This window comes from Ovis canadensis, chromosome Y (genome assembly GCF_042477335.2).
Source record: "Ovis canadensis isolate MfBH-ARS-UI-01 breed Bighorn chromosome Y, ARS-UI_OviCan_v2, whole genome shotgun sequence".
NCBI classification, from domain to species: Eukaryota; Metazoa; Chordata; class Mammalia; order Artiodactyla; family Bovidae; genus Ovis; species Ovis canadensis.
The window spans coordinates 1,027,292-1,043,548 of record NC_091271.1 but is presented as its reverse complement, the minus strand read 5'-3'; the positions used below and the strand labels follow the sequence as shown (position 1 = coordinate 1,043,548).

Here is a 16,257-nt window from a genome sequence, read left to right as displayed (position 1 = left end):
CTCTCAAGAACTTTTAAAAAATACTTTTTATTTATTTTTGGCCGTGCTGAGTCTCTACTGCTGTGCCGGCTTCCCTCTAGTTGCAGAGGAGAGTGGCGGCTGCGCTGCAGTTGCCGTGTGCGGCCTTCTCATTGCAGTGGCTTCTGTCGTTGCAGAGCCGCTAGCTCACGTGGGCTTCTGTAGTTTGGGCGCACGGGCTTAGCTGCCCCGCAGCATGTGGGATCTTCCCAGACCAGGGATGGGACCTGTGTCCCCTGCATCGGCAAGCAGAGTCTTCACCGCTGGACCACCAGGGAAGTCCCTGGCCCTTAATTATAAATGAGAAAACTGAAGCAGAATGCCTGAGTCAGGTGTCCCTCAGGTCCGACAGTTCCTAAGTGTGGAAGAGTCTGCATGCTCATCTAGACTGTGTGTGGTTGACTCTGTATCAGTTTGTCTCAATATCTGATCGGGTTCCTCATTCTCCACCACCCCCAAATGGTATCTCGTGACCCTGCCCAGCCCTTGGTGGGAATCCTGTAAGGTCAGTTGAGGCACAATCCCCCAACCAGTGACTTTTCCATCCACTGACCCCCACTTGCTCGTTGGCCATAAATACCCTCTTGCCCTTGCCAACTTTGGAGGTGAGTCTGGACCCATAAAAGGTCTCTTTTGCACTATTGCAATGCATGCTAAGTCGATTCAGCCATGTCCGACTCTTTGCAACCCCGTGGAATGTAGCTCACCAGGCTCCTCTGTCCACGGAGTTTTCTAGTCAAGAATATTGGAGTGGGTTGCCGTGCCCTCCTCCAGGGGAATCTTCCTGGGGACTGAACCTACTATTTTCCGCATCTCCTTCACTGGCAGGTAGATTCTTTCACATTGGTCTACCAGGGAAGCCCAAATTGTAGTAAACCTGACAGTTTGGTAATTACAATGACAGAGTGGTAATTACAATGCTACTACTTATATTAATTACAGTTGTAGCACTAGTAATAGTTATAGTGGTGTCTGTAATCTTCGAAGTTCTAGTAACTGTTGTAAGTGTACTCCTGGCAAGTGTGATAGTCGCAGTAGGGCTTGTAGCAGGACAATTGTAACAGTTGTTGTCCCAGTGGTAATGATTGTAGCAGTGCTTGTGATAGACGTTTTTGTCACAGTCACAACTGCGGTCGTTAGGCGAGTCATAGGAGTTGTGATTCTTATCGTGGAGGCAGCCCTGATTGTAATAACAGTAGGTGTAGCAGCAGCGAAGATTTATTATGACAGCAGTTGCGATGAGAACAGTAGTCTCTGGAGTCGGAGTTGTTCTAGCGGGACCAGTTTTGTGGGAGCTACAGCAGCAGCAGTGGTTTTGGCGGTCATTGCTTTAGTCATCAGAAGTGCTGCGCTTGTGATGGTGAGAGAAACAGCTGCAGGAGTGCTCGTCTGTAAAGTTCCTGCAGCAGCGGTAAGCCTTGCAGAACCAGCCAGAGTTGTTATAGCAGTCGGTGTCTCAGCAGCAGTGGTAACCGTAACCTGTGGACCAGTCGTGCGGCAGTCCTGACTTCTGTAGTCATTGTAGCAGGGCTCACAACTGAAGCAGCGCTAATGGTGTTAGTAATCGTCACAGTGGTCAACGTTACAATTGTAGTGGAGAGCCTAACGCCACACAACCGGGCGACTTCACTTTCCCTTTTCGCTTTCATGCATTGGAGAAGGAAATGGCAACCCACTCCAGTGCTCTTGCCTGGAGAATCCCAGGGATGGGGGAGCCTAGCGGGCTGCAGTCCGTGAGGTCACAGAGTCGGAGACAACTGAGTGACTTCACTTTCACTTTTCATGTTCATGCATTGGAGAAGGAAATGGCAACCCACTCCAGTGTTCTTGCCTGGAGAATCCCAGGGACGGGGGAGCCTGGTGGGCTGCCGTCTTTAGAATCGCACAGAGTCGGACACGACTGAAGCAACTTAGCAGCAGCAGCAGCAGCAGTGATTGTATTAGTACTAATGCTGTCAATTCCCTGGTGGCTCAGACGGTAAAAGCGTCTGCCTACAAAGCGCGAGACCCAGGTTCGGTCCCTGGGTCAGGAAGATCCTCTGGAGAAGGCAACGGCAACCCACTCCAGTATCCTTGCCTGGAAAATCCCATGGACGGAGGAGCCTGGCAGGCTACAGTCTGCTGGGTTGCAAAGGGTCGGAGACGACTGAGCCACTTCACAACAACGACAAATGCTGTCACAGTTGTAGCACGAGTAATACTTTTAGTAGCATCTGTAAGCACACTAGTCATCGTAATGGTTGCCACTGCAGTAGTAAGTGAGAGAGCTGTAGGAGTGGTTGTAATAGTTTTTGTAGCAGTAGCGAGTGATGTCGTTGTGGTTGTCACAGGAAGTTGGGATAGGAACAGCTGTAGCAGTGTTAATTGTTAGAGCAGTAGCAAGCATTATAGTCATAGTAAAGCTAATAATTATAGCAGTCATCACTCTGGTCCTAGTTGGCACAGTCATGCAACACGAGTCACTCTTGTACCAGTCACAGCAGCAGTCATCACGGTAACGGTTGCCGCTGTAGTCGTAAAGCTCACAGTTGCAGTAGTCATCGCTCTGGTCCTAGTTGGCACAGTCGTGTAACAGTCGTCACTATGATACCGGTCATAGCAGCACTCATCATGGTAAAGGTTACGGTTGTAGTTGTAAAGCTAACAGTTGTAGTAGTGATTTCACCAGGTCTGGTTGGCATAGTCGGGTAACAGTCGTCACTATGATACCGGTCATAGTAGCAGTCGTCATGGCAGTAGTCATTGCTCTGGTCCTAGTTGGCACAGTCAGGTAGCAGTCGTCACTATGATACCAGTCATAGTCACTATGATACCAGTCATGGCAGCAGTCGTCATGGCAGTAGTCATTGCTCTGGTCCTAGTTGGCACAGTCAGGTAGCAGTCGTCACTATGATACCAGTCATAGTCACTATGATACCAGTCATGGCAGCAGTCGTCATGGCGGTAGTCATTGCTCTGGTCCTAGTTGGCACAGTCGGGTAGCAGTCGTCACTATGATACCAGTCATAGTCACTATGATACCAGTCATGGCAGCAGTCATCATGGCGGTAGTCATTGCTCTGGTCCTAGTTGGCACAGTCGGGTAGCAGTCGTCACTATGATACCGGTCATAGTCACTATGATAGCTGTCATAGCAGCAGTCGTCATGGCGGTAGTCATTGCTCTGGTCCTAGCTGCAGTAGTCACTGTGCTCGTACAGTGGTTTCCACGCCAGTATCACTGACAACAGTCCTCCACGTAAACCATGCTGAGGGTCTGGTCTGGCTGTAGGAAGTTTCCCCGCACAAACTCAGTGGATCCTCACGGTGACTGTGTGTGACCCATCACCTCCTCTGAGCAGCTTCGTGACCTGCCCATGCTTGCACAGCTTGTACCCAGCAGAGGCTCACCCCTGCATCTTCTGTGCTTTGTAGACTTGGCAGAGATAAGGAACAAAAACACACTTTCCACAAAAAAAACAAAAACACAAAATTCTTCCTGCCCTCAAAGAATTCTCCTAGAAGCACAACAGTGTAAAGCAGGTATCCTCCAATTAAAAACAAACAAACAAACAAAATCTCCAACCCTGAGGTCATCATCTCCAGGAGGAACAAGCCAAGAGGTCACCTCCAAACACATGCACCTTCAAGATGACGCACATGGGTCTATATTTAGAGTCTGTCCAGGAGAAAACTCTACAGTTTTTCTTTGCCATGAAAGAGATACTCAAATGGAAGGATTGTGACAAACCGTTGAGAAGACGGTTTAAACACAGGGCACCTTGCCACCAAACTCCGTTTCTCATTAGGACCGGACTCTTGTCCAGATGGGACACGGCACAGCTTGGCAATTTCTTCCTTCACCCCTGCACAGCTGTCCTGACCGCAGTGACTGCAGTTAGGGAGCCCCGGGGAGCTTTTCGGCCTGATGATGCTTTAAAGCCAAGGTCCCCAACCTATTTTTTGGCGTCAGGGACTGGTTTCACAGCAGATGGATATTTCCACAGATCGGGGAGTTGGGGGAAGGTTTCGGGATGATTCAAGCACATGACATTTTTTCCACGCACTGTATTTCTGTTGTTAGGACATCAGCGCTGAACATCAGGCATTGGATCATGGAGGCTGGGGACTCCAGGAGTCACAGCATTTCTGGGATCAGAGCTTGTCTTCAGAACTTGACGGAAAACCCACTTGCATCCCCATTTGGTATCTGGCGTGTACAACCAGCCCAGGCGTGGGATCCCCAGTCCCACCCGTGCAGGCTGCCGCATGGCGGCCCCATCGCTTTGTGCCCGGCACTGGGTCTTTTGTGGGGCCGCCTCCCTGACACAGCTTGCATCTTCTCAACGCAGGTCGCTTACGACTTAGATCCCGTCTCTGGTTTCCACCAGGATGGCAGGTGCTGTGACCCTATGGGACTTTAGGGAGCGCCATTTTCAGGCAAGCCAAGCTGTGCTTTTTTCTGTTTGTTTTGTAAAACAGATACATTTTATTGAAGTGTAGTTGACTTACAATGATTCAGGTGCCCAGCCAGGTGATTCAGTTGTACAAATACGCACATATATTATTTTTGAAACTATTTTCCATTGTGAGTTATTATAAGATATTGCCTATAGTTCCCTGTGCTCTACACTAAACCTCCATTGCTTGTTGCAGAGCTATTTTTTAATTAGAAATCTGGCATTCTATTCATACTAAATCAAATGAGTGGAATCAAAATGTCATGAGTTTTTAGCTAGGCAAAAATTTCTAAGTTTTCTAAAACATAGATATTATACATGTTTATCTGTAATATGCAAACACTTTTCTACTACACTTAATAAAGGCTTGAGTTCAGTTCAGTCTCTCAGTCGTGTCTGACTCTTTGTGACCCCATGGACTGCAGCATGCCAGGCCTCCCTGTCCTTCACCAACTCCCAGAGTTTACTCAAACTCATGTCCATTGAGTCAGTAATGCCATCCAGCCATCTCATCCTCTGTCGTCCCCTTTTCCTCCTGCCCCCAATCCCTCCCAGCATCAGAGTCTTTTCCAATGAGTCGGTTCTTCCATTCAGGTGGCCAGAGTTGTGGACCTTCAGCTTCAGCATCAGTCCTTCCAATGAATAGTCAAGAATGATTTCCTTTAGGATGGACTGGTTGCATCTCCGTGCAGTTCAAGGGACTCTCAAGAGTCTTCTCCAACACCACGGTTCCAAAGCATCAATTCTTGGGCACTCAGCCTTCTTTATGGTCCAACTCTCACATCCGTGCATGACTACTGGAAAAACCATAGCTTTCACTAGATGGATCTTTTGTCGGCAAAGTGAAGTCTCTTGTATCACACGTACAGACATATAGAAACATACGTGCCCATCACCACACGTACACACAGACATAGACACATGTACGAATGCACCTTATGTCTATTCAGCTTTATTAAAAGCACAGCTATTGGGACTTCCCCTGGTGGTCCAGTGGGTAAGAATCTGCCTTGCAGTGCAGGGGACACAGATTTCCACCCCTGGTCCAGTTAGATCCCACCTGCCACAACGCAACTTAGCTCGTGCAGAACTTCTAAAATCCACACGGCTGGAGCCCATGCTTCACAAGTTACCGCCATGAGAAGTTCATGCCCCTCAGCTGGAGAGGAGCCCCCCCACCCTTTTCTGCAACTAAAGACAGCCCCTGTGCAGAAATGAACGCCCATCACAGCCAAAAATTAAATAATAAATATTTTCTTAAAAAACGCACAACTATTAAAGTACAGTCAGTAGAAGTATATTTTGTATCTACTCATTGGACAACCTGTCTCTATGTCTTTAGAAATCACTGGACAACCTGTTTCATATTTTGAAATATTTATGCTATTTCATTATATACACGTTTCCCCGCACAAGTAGGATCAGAAAGCTTGTCCTTTTGTGTTCCAACATAGGCAAAGTGGGGACATTCAGAAGACAACGATCGATTATCGCATGCCCCCCAGAGGACCATGACTCAGCGGTAAAAGAATCTGCCGGCCATGCAGGAGACTGCCTGCAATTCAGGAGACGTGGGTTTGATCCCTGGGTCAGGAAGATCCCCTGGAGAAGGAAATGGCCACCCACTCCAGTATTGTGGCCTGGAGAATTCCCTGGACAGAGGAGCCTGGTGGGCTACAGCCCATGGGGTCAGAAGGGTCAAACACGAGTTAGCGGCTAAACCGCTCCCACCCTCAAAGGACAAGATTCCTGCACTTGGCACCATGACTAATGTAACGTCTTTTTCTTTCTTTGTCCTGGACCCCTGTCCACAGCCCCCTGGGATGGGAGACATATGCCTTTAGGCATCACACACTCAGAATGAAGTTAACTCAAACATCCAGGCTGCCCATGACGTTTCAAGTTGAAACGTGAAATTAACCCACATGGGTCTTCCACAATTTCCTTTTTCCTCTAATTGGTGAGAAAGATGGGTTCTTGGAAAAAGTGAGACAAGTCAGACATTAAGGATAAAGAGAAAGCATTGGCATGCATTCTTTTTCTTTGTTGGTGATTTAGTCGCTAAATCGTGTCCAAACTCTTGCAATTCCATGGACGGTAGCCCACCAAGCTCCTCTGCCCATGAGATTCTGCAGGCAGGAACGCTGGAGTGGGTTGCTGTTTCCTCCTCCAGGGGATCTTCCCTCCTCCAGAGCATCTTGCTGACTTAGGGATCGAACCCAGGTCTCCCGCATTGTGGGCAGCTTCTTTACCATCTGAGCCCCCAGAGAGAAGGCACATCCCTCACTGCTGGACCACCAGGGACGTCCCAGGCATTCTATTTAGGGTTCCCCCCCTCCCCCCCTTTCCTGTCCTGAAAAGGCTAGTGAATCCTCAGTGGGTTGATTTTCTTCTCATCTTTTGCTTGCTTTTAAATTTTGGAAAAGTGAATTGTCAGCCGATGGATTTTTGCATTTGAAATAAGGGTCCAGGTGTCTACAAGATCACTCCGCTGCACTCAGAGGTCAGAAAAGGCCACCTGGAGACATCTGAAGTAACATGTGAAGGGGAGACAGACATAGCCAGCCACGAGCTGGAGGGTATTCCAGGGAGGAATACTGGTCCCCTCTGTTAAGAATCTGAAGAAGTTCAGACGGGTTCAGGGTGGGTTCATGGAAGAGTCTGGGGTTAGGGAGGAAGGGGTATGGGAAGAGTAATAGCTGGGGAAAGAGAGACAGGAAATTCGGGCAAAAGGCATGCATTCTGTCACCCAGTGGCTGATTGCCCATGTTAAGCCATAAAATCCTTTAGTCCTAACTTGCCAAGTGGCAGATGTTGAGTTTCTGGCTGTACCTGGGAGTGGTTCTGGGCTGGAATCCTGACAGTTGGGTCACGTGTCACCCCTTCAGGTATACTGCCTCATGTCAGCCTGCGGTGGACACGGGTGTTATGTCTGCCAGAGTTCTGCAGGGAAACACAGTCGGTAGGATCCATCCACCCACCTATCTATCTATCCATCCATCGTATATACTTATCCACCTGTGTGTCTGTCCATCCATCCATCCATCCATCCGTCATATCCATCCATTCATCCATCATATCCATCCATCCATCCACCCACCTATCTATCTATCCATCCATTGTATCTACTTATCCACCTGTGTGTCTGTCCATCCATCCGTCAGTCATATCCATCCATTCATCCATCGTATCCATCCATCCATCCACCTATCTATCTATCCATCCATTGTATCTACTTATCCACCTGTGTGTCTGTCCATCCATCCATCCGTCATATCAATCCACCCATCCATCATATCCATCCACCCATCCATCCATCATATCTATCAATCCATCCATCATATCTATCCATCCATCATATCTATCCACCCATCCATCACATCTATCTATCCATACATCCATCAGTCATATCTACCCATCCATCCATCAGTTATATCTATCCATCCATCCATCACCTCTATCCATCCAAGCATGCATTATATTCTCTCTACCCATCTATCATATCTCTCTATCCATCATCCATCAATCATATCTGTCTGTCTATCCATCCATCCTTCATATTTATCTGTCTATCCATCTATCCATCAGTGATATGTCTGCATATCCATCCATCCATCAGTCATATCTATCCATCCATCATATCTATCCACCCATCCATCACATCTATCCATCCATCCATCCGTCAGTCATATCTATCCATCTAACCATCCATCCATCATATCTGTCTTATCTCTGTCTGTCTGCCCACCTATCCATCCATGTCTACTATCTCCCTGTCAATCATCTATGTATCACCCATCTACCTATTAACTGTCGACATCTATCTCTGCTGCTGCCGCTGCTAAGTCGCTTCAGTCGTGTCCGACTCTGTGCGACCCCAGAGATGGCAGCCCACCAGACTCTGCCGTCCCTGGGATTCTCCAGGCAAGAACACTGGAGTGGGTTGCCATGTCCTTCTCCAATGCATGAATGTGAAAAGTGAAAGTGAAGTCACTCAGCTGTGTCCGACTCTTCGCGACCCCATGGACTGCAGCCCACCAGGCTTCTCCGCCCATGGGATTTTCCAGGCACAAGTACTGGAGTGGCGTGCCATTGCCATCTCTGTTCATCTATATGAATATGTATAATGTTATCTGTATATATATTATCTACCTATTAATCATCTATCTCTATCTGTACCTATACCTATATCTGTCATCCATCTATCCATCCATCTGCCCATCATCTATCTCTGTCAACCTGTCTATGTCTATTATCTGTCTCCATATCTATCAACCATCTGTCCATCTATATCAATACCTCCATCTGTTTACCTCTCTGTATCTATTACCTACCTACCATCACTCATCTGTCTATATCTTTACCTATTGTTGTTCAGTTCCTAAGTCACATGCAACTTTTTGTGACCCCATGGACTGCAGCACACCAGGCCTCCCTGTCCATCACCAACTCCCAGAGCTTGCTCAAACCCATGTCCGTCGAGTTGGTGATGCCATCCAACCATCTCATCCTCTGTCGTCCCCTTCTCCTCCTGCCTTCAATCTTTCCCAGTGTCAGGGTCTTTTCCAATGAGTCGGCTCTTTGCATCACGTGGCTCAAGTATTGGAGCTTCAGATTTATCATCAGTCCTTCCACTGAATATTCAGGCTTGATTTCCAAAGAGAGCTTTATTTTTAAGGAATTAGCTCATGCAGTCGTGGGAGCTGACAAGTCAAACACCTTCCAGGTAGACCAGCAGGCTGAAGACCTCAAGAAAGAGCTGATGTTTCAGCTGAAGAGGCCCAGAGAACATCTGCTGGCAGAATTCCTTTTTTTTTGTTGTTCAGGGCAGATCAACCCTTAGGCTATTGACGCCTTCAACAGATTAGACGAGGCCCACCCACATCGGGGAGAGCAGTCTGCTTTACTCAGAGTTCACTGGGTGAAATATTCATTTTGTACAAAAACAAACAAACAAACTCACAAAAACGTCCAGAATTATGTCTGATTGCCTCTGGGGACTGCAGCTCAGCCACATTTACCAATAAAACCAGCCATCACAAATCTGCACCCAATTCAGGGAAAGAAAGAGAGAGAGACCCATGATAAAATGACTGAAGTCTTACCTGGGGATAGGAGCTAACATCTCTCAAACAGAAACTTCATAGCTGTGCCTTCCTTCCACATTCAACAGGGGTCTGCCTCACTGACTAAAGTTTCCCCACCAAGCTAAATGCTAGCTGGAATTTCCCCACCTTTCTGCCTCATCTACCTGGCATTTTTGAGCTGCTTCAAGGTACACCCCTCACTGCCTGTTGTTTACCCTCATGGACGCAGGGTTCAGCCTTCCTTACAAAGTCTGAAAAATATGATGACATCCTGGTGCGTTTTGGGGCACAAATACTTTTCATCAGTGGATTATTTTTGGACAAACAGGACAAAAGATATGAGAGACATTGAGGCGTCTCAAACTTGTCTGTATACCTGATTCTCTGGGAACCTTGTGAAAATACAGATTGTGATCCAGCAGGTCTGCGTTGAACTGAGGTTTTCACATTTCAAATGAGCTCTCAGGTGAGATCAGTGATGTTGGTCCATGGACCACATTTATACCATCAAGGTATAGACTTTTGGGCTTCCCTCGTGGCTCAGCAGTAAAGAATCCGCCTGCCAAGCAGGAGGTGTGCATTCAAACTCTGCGTCAGGAAGCAGGAGATGTGGGTTTGATCTCTGGGTTGGAAAGATCCCCCCGAGAAGGAAATGGCAACCCCCTCCAGTATTCTTGCCTGGAGAATCCTATGGACAGAGGAGCCTGATGGGCTGCAATCCCTGGGGTCACAGTCAGACACGAGTTAGTAACTAAGCAACAGCAAACAGATCTTTACATTTAGAAAGGGATGTGAAAGTCGCTGAGTTGTGTCCGACTCTTTATGGACCCCAGTCCATGGGATTCTCCAGGCCACAATACTGGAGCGGGTAGCCGTTCCCTTCTCCAGGGGATCTTCCCAACCCAGGAATTGAACCATGGTCTCTCGCATTGCAGGCGGATTCTTTACCAGCTGATCCACCAGGGAAGCCCAGACACATTTAGAAAACCAGGACCCAAACAAGCCTCTTGATTTCTTGTTTCTATGAGACTTCATCACCTGAGCTTCTATAAGCCGTTGGGTATCATCAAAGCAAGGTGTTGGCCCAGCACCCGGAGGCCTGGTACTCAGGAAGGTTGTGGCCAGCCAGGGTGTCTTTCTGTGATGTTAGCTTCCTGTCATGAACCAAGAAGCTCATTCACCACCGCATGAGAGAATGTTGTGACCCGTGCCTGCACACTCCCAAGGCTTCGACAAAATTATTCAAATGCTGGTGGCTCAGACGGTAAAGATTCCGCCTGCAATGCAGGAGACCCAGGTTCGATCCCTGGGTCAGGAAGATCCCCTGGAGGAGGTCATAGCAACCCACTCCAGTATAGTTGCCTGGAGAATCCCACAGACAGAGGAGCCTGGCGGGGCTACAGTCCACGGGGTTGCAAAGAGTCAGGCGTGACAGCGACTCACGCTTTCACGCTCTTCAAATGCACTCATATTGCAGCGTGAAAAGCAAGGAGCAAGGTGGCCAGGAGGGACACTCAGCTTAGGTAGGCAGATTCCCACCCACTCTCAAGGTCCAGGCACACAGAACCCCTTATAGCACCCGGCTGCCACTCCAGCCCATTGACTGGGTGGTCGACAGCCAGCCCGAGGGCTGCAGCGCGCGCTCCACTCCTGTCCGGGCAGGGCTCCCGCGTGTGCTCCACTCCTGTCCGGGCAGGGCTCCCGCGTGTGCTCCACTCCTGTCCGGGCAGGGCTCCCGCGCGCGCTCCACTCCTGTCCGGGCAGGGCTCCCGCGTGCTCCACTCCTGTCCGGGCAGGGCTCCCGCGCGTGCTCCACTCCTGTCCGGGCAGGGCTCCCGCGCGCGCTCCACTCCTGTCCGGGCAGGGCTCCCGCGCGCGCTCCACTCCTGTCCGGGCAGGGCTCCCGCGCGCGCTCCACTCCTGTCCGGGCAGGGCTCCCGCGCGCGCTCCACTCCTGTCCGGGCAGGGCTCCCGCGCGCGCTCCACTCCTGTCCGGGCAGGGCTCCCGCGCGCGCTCCACTCCTGTCCGGGCAGGGCTCCCGCGCGCGCTCCACTCCTGTCCGGGCAGGGCTCCCGCGCGCGCTCCACTCCTGTCCGGGCAGGGCTCCCGCGTGCTCCACTCCTGTCCGGGCAGGGCTCCCGCGCGCGCTCCACTCCTGTCCGGGCAGGGCTCCCGCGCGCGCTCCACTCCTGTCCGGGCAGGGCTCCCGCGCGCGCTCCACTCCTGTCCGGGCAGGGCTCCCGCGCGCGCTCCACTCCTGTCCGGGCAGGGCTCCCGCGCGCGCTCCACTCCTGTCCGGGCAGGGCTCCCGCGTGCTCCACTCCTGTCCGGGCAGGGCTCCCGCGCGCGCTCCACTCCTGTCCGGGCAGGGCTCCCGCGCGCGCTCCACTCCTGTCCGGGCAGGGCTCCCGCGTGCTCCACTCCTGTCCGGGCAGGGCTCCCGCGCGCGCTCCACTCCTGTCCGGGCAGGGCTCCCGCGCGCGCTCCACTCCTGTCCGGGCAGGGCTCCCGCGCGCGCTCCACTCCTGTCCGGGCAGGGCTCCCGCGCGCGCTCCACTCCTGTCCGGGCAGGGCTCCCGCGCGCGCTCCACTCCTGTCCGGGCAGGGCTCCCGCGTGCTCCACTCCTGTCCGGGCAGGGCTCCCGCGCGCGCTCCACTCCTGTCCGGGCAGGGCTCCCGCGCGCGCTCCACTCCTGTCCGGGCAGGGCTCCCGCGTGCTCCACTCCTGTCCGGGCAGGGCTCCCGCGCGCGCTCCACTCCTGTCCGGGCAGGGCTCCCGCGCGCGCTCCACTCCTGTCCGGGCAGGGCGGTTTCTGCATTGCATTTCCTTCTTTGCAGCGCTGCGCTTGCTCTTCATCATTGTGTGCGGGCTTTCTCGCGTTGGCGTTGAGCGTGGGCTCCTCTCTAGTTGTCTTGCACGGGCTTTTCATTGCGGCAGCTTCTCTTTTCGGGCTCTAGAGCACAGGCTCAGCAGTTGTGGCACACGGGTTTAGTTGCTCCGAGGCCTGTGGGATCTTCCTGGACCAGGGATCGAAGCCGGGTCCCCTCCCTGCATTGGTAGGCAGGTTCTTATCCACTCCACCACCAGGGAAGCCCACAGAACGATTTCTGTTCTATTGGTTTTGAAGGGGGTGGGGTGTGGAAGAGAGAAGCAGGAGGCTTCGCTGTGTGGACAGACAAAGGCCACCTGCCTTTTCAGTAAAGAAAGGAAGCTGCAGGGGTCAGGCTCTCAGCCACTGCAGCCGCCCCCAAGGGTGCACCCTCGGGGGACTTAGGGTGGAGAAAAACAGGAGCCTGGCCCCAGAGCGCTGAGGTGCCCATCAAAGGAATGATTTCAGTGAGCCCAGACTCTTGCAGGTTCCCAGACACAGAAAAGCCCTGAACTCATTCACTTGAGATGTTCCTATTTTGAGACCTGCATAGTAATCTTTTGATTTCAATTACATGCATTTCTGGTTTGTCCGTTTTTGCAAAAATTCGTATACATCCTGGCCTCTTCATACCTCTTTGGGACAGACCCTCCAAGCTCTCTGAGAGGCTGTTTCCTAGACTATAGTCCTCAGTAAAGTCATCAAAGGAGATCAAACCAGTGCATCGTAAAGGAAATCCATCGTGAATATTCACTGGAAGGACTGATGCTGAAAGTTCAATCCTTTGGCCACCTAATGCAAAGAGCTGACTCACTGGAAAAGACCCTGATGCTAGGAAAGATTGAAGGCAGGAGGAAAAGGGGACAACAGAGGATGAGATGGTTGGATGGCATCACAAACTCAACAGACTTGAGTTTGAGTAAACTCTGGGAGATGTTGAAGGACAGGGAGGCCTGGCGTGCTGCAGTCCATGGGGTCACAAAGAGTCAGATACGATTTAGTGACTGAACCGCAACAACATAAGTCATTAAATAAAACAGATTTTTCTGCTTTGAAGTTGTGCGTTCTTTTTTTTCAGTCGACTCCTGATTGCACAGAGCAAATCCATGACCAAATTCAAAGGAGGGAAAATAAGTCAGAATTTGGTGGGCTGAGTGGAAATCTATCTAGGTTTATATGGACCAGGTCACGGCCAGACCTGAGTTGTGAGCCCATGTACCTGGCACAGATAAACTGAAGAGTCCTAATATTTACCCCACTTCCTAGTCCTCTAGTTTCCAAAATAACGCACATGAAAATTAAATTATATTAGCTGTATAGGATAATAGGGTTTCCCCAGTGGCCCAGCGGTAAAGAATCCTGCCAACGCAAGAGACATGGGTTCGATCCCTGGGTTGGAAAGATCCCCTGTGGGAGGGCATGGCAACCCATTCCAGTATTTTTGTCTGGAGAATCCCCATGGACAGAGGAGCCTGACTGGCTACAGTCCACGGGGTCGCAGAGAGTCAGACAGGACTGAGCAACCGACACTTATAAATATGTATATTGAATGCATTTGGTTATATTTATATAAAACCATATAAGTGTATATATATATATATATATGATTTCAAAAACTAAGAGAGAATAAACCTATATGACTCCACGTTGCTCCAAAACTGAGAATAAATTCCTGCTGTTTTGTCTTCCGTGACATGTCAGATCTTAGTTCCCCAAAGTCACACCCCCTGCATTGAAAGGTGAACTGTTCACTCCTGGACCGTCAGGAAGTGCCAATTCCTGCTGTTTTAAACTACCAGTTTTTGGGGTGTTTTATTACAACAGCCCCTGGAAACAAATGCCCCACCTAGACATCTTAGCAGAGAGAAATCTCACAGAAACACACATGCAGGAGCTAGGAGTTCCCCGGTGGCCCAGCGGGAAAGGACCTGCCTGCAACGCAGGAGACACGCATTCGATCCCTGGGTGGGGAAGAGCCCCTGCAGGAGGGCATGGCAGCCCACTCCAGTATTCTTGCCTGGAGAGTCCCACGGACAAAGGAGCCTGGCGGGCTGCAGTCCATGGGGTCGCAAAGAGTCGGACACGACTAAGCAACAACTCAGGCGTAGCTGCCTGATAGGATATACGTTAGTGATTTAAGTGCTTGTGATGAGCAACAAGAACAGTCCGAATACAGATTTCTCCGTGTTTCCTGGGAGCTGCTTGCAGCAGGAGGCGTGGGGGATGGGTGTGTGCAGGCAGGTTTGCTTTGGAAGTCTTTCCGGTGTGGTTTCCAAACCTCTCCAATGAAAGCCTCACCAGGACTTCGAAGCTGGTGGGGAAATGGTGCTGTGATTCCAGATGGCTCCAGAGCTGTGCAGGCCACACGTGTTAACTGTTAAGTCTAAGGAAACAGGGAGTCCTTACTTGGATCCCACTGGACCCACGCCCAAAAGACGGCTGGAGGGTGCTTAACACAGAAAGCAAGGGGAGAAGCCCACATACCCTGCTGTGGGCACAAACCTCTTTTTCTTTTGCGTTCTATGCTCATTCACTAATATTCCTCTTAGGAAGTGTCAACTGAAACAAACAAAAAAAGCACAGCCTGAGAGTTGTGACTTAACATTTTTCTTGTTCCATCCCTCAGTCGTGTCCGACTCTTTGTGACCCCATGGACTGCAGCATGCCAGGCCTCCCTGTCCATCACCAATTCCCAGAGTTCACCCAAATTCACGTGCATCAAGTCAGTGATGCCATCCAGCCGTCTCATCCTCTGGCGTCCCCTTCTCCTCCCGCCTTCAGTCTTTCCCAGCATCAGGGTCTTTTCCAAAGAGTCAGTTCTTAGCATCAGCTGGCCCAAGCATTGGAGTTTCAGCTTCAGCATCAGTCCTTCCAGTGAACATGCAGGCTTGATGTCCTTCAGGATGGACTGGTTGGATCTCCTAGCTGTCCACGGGACCCTCAAGAGTTTTCTCCAGCACCACGGTTTACATAGCGTCTTTTCTAGTCAATTTATCACTTGTCCTTTTGAACATAAAGTGTTCCTCACTGTGACAGCTGCAGGCATTTGGGACTGCAGTTGGTGGGCAGTCTCAGGGGCTCTCCATGGGAATGAAGGTGGTTCTCTCACCAGAAGGTGTGGTAGGACCCGAGTTCTGTTCAGAGCAGCTTACGATATGCCTCATCAGTAGGACCCTGCAGGAGCTTCTTGAACTGAGTTTCTGTGTCAAGTCCAGATTTGACATGTGCGTGCTAAGTTGCTTTAGTCGTGTCCGAGTCACTGCGACCCTATAGAGTGCAGCCCCACCAGGCTCCTCCGTCCAGGGGAGTCTCCAGGCAAGAATACTGGAGTGGGTTAGGGGATCTTCCCAACCTGGGGACGGAACCCGCGACTCTTGAGTCTCCTGCATTGGTAGATGGGTTCATTTACCACTACGCCACACGGGAAGCTCCAGTCCCATCAAAGCCCAGGTTTGATGTTTGATAGGAGGCAATGGCACCCCACTCCAGTACTCTTGCCTGGAAAATCCCATGGACGGAGGAGCCTGGTAGGCTGCAGTCCATGGGGTCACTAAGAATCGGACACAACTGAGCAACTTCACTTTCACTTTTCACTTTCATGCATTGGAGAAAGAAATGGCAACCCACTCCAGCGTTCTTGCCTGGAGAATCCCAGTAACAGCGGAGCCTGGTGGGCTGCTGTCTCGGGTCGCACAGAGTCGAACACAACTGAAGCGACTTAGCAGCAGCAGCAGCGAAATCAGCGCATGCCATGTAGAAATGACGTTACACCGCAGTCACCTCGGTGTGGCTCGCTTGATCGTTACGCCCTCCTTGGCTTGACTGCTTTCCTCCTTTGTCTGA

General features: G+C 50.7%; 1 protein-coding gene across 2 annotated transcripts in view; it reads left to right on the top strand.

Annotated features, from left to right (window-relative positions):
* LOC138431368 (polyprenol dehydrogenase) overlaps positions 1 to 4,837 on the top strand; it is a 222,766-nt gene extending 217,929 nt beyond the window's left edge. For both annotated transcript variants that reach the window (XM_070289533.1, XM_070289534.1), the window contains one exon: positions 4,081 to 4,837. The gene's annotated coding sequence lies outside the window, so the exon portion shown is untranslated. The remainder of the gene's footprint in view (positions 1 to 4,080) is intronic.
* The last annotated feature ends 11,420 nt before the right edge of the window (positions 4,838 to 16,257 follow it).